The following is an 8510-nucleotide window of genomic DNA, read 5'->3' as shown; positions in this document are numbered from 1 at the left end:
TTTAACAATTCGCTTTTCTTTATTCCTTTCTAGTGATCGAGGTGATAATTGAAATTATTTTCCCCAAACATTATAACTTACAATAAGTATTATATTTTGGTTGTAAAATATTTCTTACGAATATTTCAAAATACACCATGCCTTCTGCGCAGCTAGTATTGCATGCATATAGGAAGGAGTAGTTCTAGAGAAAAGAGTAATGCTAGAGGTACTATAATATACATTGATTCTAGACATGGTAAAATTGGTAAGAATTTTCTGACCCGAAAAATAACTGACCCGAACCCGATTTTTTTTACCTGAAGCAAAAATAGGTTGACCTGTGACCCGACTTGTGTTTTTTGCAGGTCTATCCGACCCAACCCGCGACCCGACCCAAACCCGAACAATTTTTTAAAACTTTTTTTTTTGGGTAAAAAATAAAAAAAATAAAATTTAAACAATATTGATTTAATTGTTTGTTGTGAGTTTTAAAAAAACAATTGAGACATTTACATAACTGCATGCAAATTAATTGAAAGATGAATGGTTAAATATTCTGTAATGAGTAAATATTTTTATATATCAAATAGCAAAGTACATGCTAAGATAACCTGGTTACAGTAGAGTTAAAAATATAGATTTAAAATTGTAGACATGTGCGAGAAGCATTCACAAGTGTGAAAATAGTGAAGTCAAAGTATCAAATTAGCATAAATTATGAATGCTTATACCTATTTTTTAACAATTTATGTCTAAAATAAACAGCTTTTCAAAATAAATTATGATATTTCCTAGAGTATATGTTACTTAATAATAATATGATATTCATAAAAGTGACCATGTGTAAATAAGTAAACAATCAAACTTTAATGTATATCTCAAATTGAAAAAGAGTGTCAACCACAATTGATAATTGATTATAAAATTAATTTTCAAGATTGTAAATTTCTTATATGTTTTTATTCTTTGTCAAATGAGTTATCCAATAAGTCATTTGTAATTTTGTTTTATATTTTGGGATGTTGATATTGTGTAGAAATAAAACTTGTGTATTTGTTTTACTTATCTTTGTGTTATTTTGTTTTAGATAGCAATGTTAGAATTTGTATAATTTTAAAATTATTGAATAAGTATTAATAAGTTTAACTGAGTTCATTCTTGATATAAGTGGTGAATTCAAAGTAATGCATTTTACATCAAGTAATTTGTTGCATGACTTTCCAAATAGTAAATACATATTGTTTTCTTTATAATTAAAAAAAAAAAAAAAAAAAAAAAAAAAAAAAAAAAAAGAATATTCATGTGAAATATACAGGTCAACCCACCCAACCTGCAACCCGATTGACCCGACTTGAATCCGACCCACCCCGCCAGTTTTGCTATGTCCAATTGATTCAGCAATTTTGAGCTAATCACGGGAATGGACATTCCAAAATGGGTAAGGACTTCTGTTGGCGAGCTGCTGCTTGTGGACTAAAGTTGATTTTGTAGACGAACCGGAAGCTTCTGATGTTTGTGGACTGAAGTTGATTTTGTAGGTCAAACATTCAACCATTCAACCATTCAACTATCAAAAAAAGGGCAACCATTCAACCAATGAAGGATCTATGAAATTACGTTAATTATTGTCGTCAAGTCGTCCTAGAAGTTAATTATTAACATTTTTTTGACCAAAAGTATTCTAAACTATGCTAGCTAGTCATATTTCCATCCCCCTTTTCCTTGTCCAGAGTCCGCTTTGCCTTTCTTTCTTCTAGCACTGTATACGTGTTGTTATAGACAATGGGTTGGCCTTTCTTTCTTCTTTACCTAACTATCGTCCCTAACACGCAAAGTGGCTAACATATAACACGTGTACAATGTTCTAAACAAATCACCATCCCAACATAATCAATTTCAATCTACAAGAGTATATAGGAAAGACTCCTCCAATTTCCCTTAACCTTTTAATGTATTTAAGGCAAAAATAACTATTGTCAGTTGCTTAAAACCTTACATGATAAAAGCAAGTTTATTAACACGAATCAAGAATACAAAAATATTTGAGTGCTCAAATTAGTCAAAATAATTAAATATTTTCAATTATATTAATCTTAACTATTTATATTTTCTAACTCAGCTTTAAAAAAAAAGGAAGATGTGATATTAGTTGATATCTATGTTGTTCCTTGTAATAATTTCTCCCTACAATTAGGCCAAACCACCATTGCGTTACTCAAAATGATTTCGAGTAGGCATAATTGGACAAGAGAGCGAACCTCCAAAATCGGTGCGGATACGCTGCTTGTGGACAAGTTGATTTTATAGGTCAAGAAGTCAACCAAGTTGATAATGATAGTCATATTTCCATCCCCCTATTTCCTTGCCCAATGCTACTTTGCCTTTCTTTCTTCTACCACCGTAAAAGTGTTACAGACAATGGCTAGCATAAGCTGGGTTTGCTGCGCTGTTCTTCTCTATCTTGCTCTTTTTATAGCACCTATTTCCATCTTAGTGCCAGCTGATGGTTATCTGACTGTAAACTCTTCTACTACTTCATGGACCAACAGAGAGCCTGTTGGCGATTTACTGAAAGCCGATGCGGTAACAATTGAAATAGAGTCCAACAAAAAATAAAAAGCAAATTTAATAACACAATTAAAAATATGAAAATAAAAAATTCTACACTAAAGTAAAGAAAATAATTAAATAGCGTTAATTCAATCAAGCAATAGATTCACATTTTTAATTACATGCATTAATTTTAACAATTCGCTTTTCTTTATTCCTTTCTAGTGATCGAGGTGATAATTGAAATTATTTTCCCCAAACATTATAACTTACAATAAGTATTATATTTTGGTTGTAAAATATTTCTTACGAACATTTCAAAATAAACCATGCCTTCTGCGCAGCTAGTATTGCATGCATATAGGAAGGAGTAGTTCTAGAGAAAAGAGTAATGCTAGAGGTACTATAATATACATTGATTCTAGACATGGTAAAATTGGTAAGAATTTTCTGACCTGACCTGACCCGAAAAATAACTAACCCGAACCCGATTTTTTTTACCCGAAACAAAAACAAGTTGACCTGTGACCCGACTTGTGTTTTTTGCGGGTCTATCCGACCCAACCTGCGACCCGACCCAAATCCGAACAATTTTAAAATTTTTTTTTTTTTTTTTTTTTTTGTAAAAAATAAAAAAATAAAATTTAGACAATATTGGTTTAATTGTTTGTTGTGAGTTTTAAGAAAACAATTTAGACATTTACATAACTGCATGCAAATTAATTGAAAGATGAATGGTTAAACATTCTGTAATGAGTAAATATTTTTATATATCAAATAGCAAAGTACATGTCAAAATAACCTGGTTACAGTAGAGTTAAAAATATAGATTTAAAATTGTAGACATGTGCGAGAAGCATTCACAAGTGTGAAAATAGTGAAGTCAAAGTATCAAATTAGTATAAATTATAAATGTTTAGACCTATTTTTTAACAATTTATGTCCAAAATAAACAGCTTTTCAAAATAAATTATGATATTTCCTAAAGTATATGTTACTTAATAATAATATGATATTCATAAAAGTGACCATGTGTAAATAAGTAAACAATCAAACTTTAATGTATATCTCAAATTGAAAAAGAGTGCCAACCACAATTGATAATAGATTATAAAATTAATTTTCAAGATTGTAAATTTCTTATATGTTTTTATTCTTTGTCAAATGAGTTATCCAATAAGTCATTTGTAATTTTGTTTTATATTTTGAGATGTTGATATTGTGTAGAAATAAAACTTGTGTATTTGTTTTACTTATCTTTGTGTTATTTTGTTTTAGATAGCAATGTTAGAATTTGTATAATTTTAAAATTATTGAATAAGTATTGTAAGGACGCGATTCGTAACGAACCGTAACAGTGTTGGGTTCGCACATAAAAAGGCCCAAACAATATCATTTGTAGAGCGTGGGTTTGAAAGGCTATGCCTCAGTCACCAGACGGTGGGTTTCTAGTGGTGTTCATACATGATTAAGTCGTTTTCGCCTTAGGAGTCTTTCTCCTGGAGGCGGGCTGGGAGACTCTGGATTTCGGCCATTTTTCCCAGCCTCTTCTCTGGATTGCTTACTTTTCCTTTTATACTAGCCTGTGTTCTTTATCCTTCTTCCACGTGTAGGATCGGCATTCCAAGACTGATACTTGTCCCATCAGCCCATACCTAGAGTGGTTGGAGGTGGTTGTAAAAGCTAGAGAGTATGGCTCTGTCAGGTGCAGAGTATTGAATGGCAGTAAGGGCAGCTTTCCCTGGTCGTTATACTTTCCCGCATACCCTTTTCTATTGACACAGATATTTTAGATTTTTTCCCAAGCTGTTTCTATACCGTTTTTGCCTCTCCTTCCTATGAGATCTCGGACATGCCGAGGACTGAATCGTCCTCGGCTGTGTCCCAAGGTTATTTTGTACTTGTATTACCGATCCTGGGCTATGACTTTCCTCGGCCTGGGCCTTTGGGCCCCAACGAGTAAATGGGCCTGGCCCACGAATTATTGGGCCCCACAATAGCCCCTCAAAATCCTGCTGTCCGACCTCTTAGTTGGAGAGGAGGGTTTTGATAATGCTAAGCCTTTATTAGGGCTCGTTTAATTCTGTCCTTCATTAATGTTGGTGTCTCTTCATCTACCCAGGAAACATTCCGGGCTACGAGACATTCCTCTGATTTCATTCATGACGCGTTCTTGCCATTTGATTATCCAAAACGCGCCTTTAATGATTTCCCTTTACGAGACCATTCAAATTCGACAGCATTTGACGGTGTGGGGAAGTGAAACGGGTATGTTCTAGTTTACAGATTTTCTTGGAAATCTGGACAGATTAAATACCTCTCGTTTTGCCCTTCATATAAGAAGAAAGGCATGAGGTTATTTCTTTCATATAGAGACCCTTTCAATCCTTCTGAAACCAGAAACCCTTAGCCACCTCCAGAGTTTTCTTTATCTGCTAGTTACATCTTAACGTGTGATACGTTCGTGATAGGAGTGAGTAATGAAGGAACCATACCCTTCTCAGAAGTACCATGTTCTTATGAAGCTAGAAATGGCTCGGTCAGGGCAGGGATGGCAGAGACTCAAGATCCTTCTTACCCTCCTTTCAGCCAAAATCCGAAGCAGGGGCTCATCGGGTTAAACTTTTGGCGCGACTGAGCTGGGATTACCCATTATCAGTACTAGCCGCTCTCTTACGAGCATAGCTAACATGGCACCAACGTGTTAAGAGTCAGGACTGACGCAGGGACAAAGTGTCCCTGCTTCTTCCTCTCTCCCTTCACTGATGCCTCCTTTTGCCTCTCTTTCTTCTTCTTTCCACCGCCAGATCCATCCTGGCGCTTTTCCTTCTTCCTCTTCTTCTCCTCCTTCTTTCTCTTCATCTCCTCCTTCTTCTTCTGAAGAAGGTCCTCCTCTCAATATGGGTGCTACTGGGGCAGAGTTTGGAAGGACTTCGGAGACGAGTTTAAAAAGACATCTGACTGTTTATTTGTAATATTGTTGTTTTTTTTTTTTTTTTTTTTTTTTTTTGTAATCCACCTTCTGTATAAGCTTGTTTAAGCCCTTCTTTGTACATTGTAATACCTCTTTATATTAATAAAAGTCGTTATTGCTTTATTTCACATGCTCTATCTCTTTATTTCTGAAATGGTTACTCCGTGAATAGACATACTATCTTGTGAATTCTTTTCATTTTTGCACTTTGACCGATGTCTAGGACCGAAATCCTAGTTAATAAAAAGATCTTACTCTGTGTTTATAGACACTATCCGACTTAATAATACTGAATCGAACAAATGATACTTAGGGCTGAAACCCATATTAAGAAGAAAAAGAAAAGATATTATGATGAGCTTATTGGGGCGGTCTGGCACAATACCCCCGACCTTAGAGCACAATACTTAGGGCTGAAATCCCTTATCAAGGAAAAAGGCGCTATTATGAGCTTACGAGTGCTGTTCGGCACAATAATACTGACTTGAACAAATGACACTTAGGGTCAAAACTCTTGCTAAGGGAAAGATATTATCATGAATTTAATAGAGTTGTTTGGCACAATAATGCCGACCTAAGAAAACAACACTTACCCCAAAATAGCCGAGATGATAACTGAATGCTCAGTGCGGTGTAGGAGGTAATCATCCGAAGATATATAACCCAAAAATGAACAGCCCCTCCAAGTTGCTGAGTAATAGGGTGTTCCACCATCTTCCTAACAACCTTCAGAGCTTTAACCTTTTTCTAGTATTTGAGCCGAGGACTGAGCAACTTAGAACTTTTATTAAGTAGCCGACTTGTCCATGGGTTTGAGTCCCAGGACCATGCAGTACCTTGGTTCTGTCCAAAATTGAGTGTTTTTTTTTTTTTTTTTTTTTCTGTAAGTAGTTGGTTTCCCCATAGGTTTGAATCCGAGGACCATGCAATACCTTGCTTCCGTCCAAAACTCAGTTTTTCATCCAAGTAGTTGGTTTCCCCATAGGTTTGAGTTCGAGGACCATGCAGTACCTTGGTTCTGTCCAAAACTCAGTTTTCTCATCTAAGTAGTTGGTTTCCCCATAGGTTTGAGTCTGAGGACCATGCAATACCTTGGTTCTGTCCAAAACTCAGTTTTCTCATCTAAGTAGTTGGTTTCCCCATAGGTTTGAGTCCGAGAACCATGCAATACCTTGATTCTGTCCAAAACTCAGTTTTCTCATCTAAGTAGTTGGTTTCCCCATAGGTTTGAGTCCGAGGACCATGCAATACCTTGGTTCTGTCCAAAACTCAGTTTTCTCATCTAAGTCGTTGGTTTCCCCATAGGTTTGAGTCCGAGGACCATACAATACCTTGGTTCTGTCCAAAACTCAGTTTTCTCATCTAAGTAGTTGGTTTCCCCATACGTTTGAGTCTGAGGACCATGCAGTACCTTGGTTCTGTCCAAAACTAAATTTTCTCATCTATGTAGTTGGTTTCCCCATAGGTTTGAGTCCGAGGACCATGCAATACCTTGGTTCTGTCCAAAACTCAGTTTTCTCATCTAAGTAGTTGGTTTCCCCATAGGTTTGAGTCCGAGGACCATGCAATACCTTGGTTCTGTCAAAAACTCAGTTTTCTCATCTAAGTTGTTGGTTTCCCCATAGGTTTGAGTCCGAGGACCATGCAATACCTTGGTTCTGTCCAAAACTCAGTTTTCTCATCTAAGTAGTTGGTTTCCCCATTGGTTTGAGTCCGAGGACCGTGCAATACCTTGCTTCCGTCCAAAACTCAGTTTTTCTTCCAAGTAGTTGGTTTCCCCATAGGTTTGAGTCCGAGGACCATGCAGTACCTTGGTTCTGTCCAAAACTCAGTTTTCTCATCTAAGTAGTTGGTTTCCTCATAGGTTTGAGTCCGAGGACCATGCAATACCTTGGTTCTGTCCAAAACTCAGTTTTCTCATCTAAGTCGTTGGTTTCCCCATAGGTTTGAATCCGAGGACCATACAATACCTTGGTTCTGTCCAAAACTCAGTTTTCTCATCTAAGTAGTTGGTTTCCCCATACGTTTGAGTCTGAGGACCATGCAGTACCTTGGTTCTGTCCAAAACTAAATTTTCTCATCTAAGTAGTTGGTTTCCCCATAGGTTTGAGTCCGAGGACCATGCAATACCTTGGTTCTGTCCAAAACTCAGTTTTCTCATCTAAGTAGTTGGTTTCCCCATAGGTTTGAGTCCGAGGACTATGCAATACCTTGGTTCTGTCAAAAATTCAGTTTTCTCATCTAAGTTGTTGGTTTCCCCATAGGTTTGAGTCCGAGGACCATGCAATACCTTGGTTCTGTCCAAAATTCAGTTTTCTCATCTAAGTTGTTGGTTTCCCCATAGGTTTGAGTCCGAGGACCATGCAATATCTTGGTTCTGTCCAAAATTCAGTTTTCTCATCTAAGCAGTTGGTTTCCCCATAGGTTTGAGTCCGAGGACCATGCAATACGTTGGTTCTGTCCAAAACTCAATTTTCTCATCTAAATAGTTGGTTTCCCCATAGGTTTGAGTCCAAGGACCATGCAATACCTTGGTTCTGTCCAAAACTCAGTTTTCTCATCTAAGTAGTTGGTTTCCCCATAGGTTTGAGTCCGAGGACCATGCAATACCTTGGTTCTGGCCAAAACTCAGTTTTCTCATCTAAGTAGTTGGTTTCCCCATAGGTTTGAGTCCGTGGACCATGCAATACCTTAGTTCTGTCAAAAACTCAGTTTTCTCATCTAAGTTTTTGGTTTCCCCATAGGTTTGAGTCCGAGGACCATGCAATACCTTGGTTCTATTCAAAACTCAGTTTTCTCATCTAAGTAGTTGGTTTCCCCATAGGTGTGAGTCTGAGGACCATGCAATACCTTGGTTCTGTCCAAAACTCAGTTTTCTCATCTAAGTTGTTGGTTTCCCCATAGGTTTGATTCCGGGGACCATACAATATCTTGGTTCTTTCCAAAACTCAGTTTTTGGCATGGGGCCTTGGCTTTAGGGGGATTGGCTTCTCGTCCAAGCCCC

This window comes from Quercus robur, chromosome 2, assembly GCF_932294415.1.
Source record: "Quercus robur chromosome 2, dhQueRobu3.1, whole genome shotgun sequence".
In the NCBI taxonomy this organism is placed as follows: Eukaryota; Viridiplantae; Streptophyta; class Magnoliopsida; order Fagales; family Fagaceae; genus Quercus; species Quercus robur.
This window is presented reverse-complemented; position numbering follows the sequence as displayed.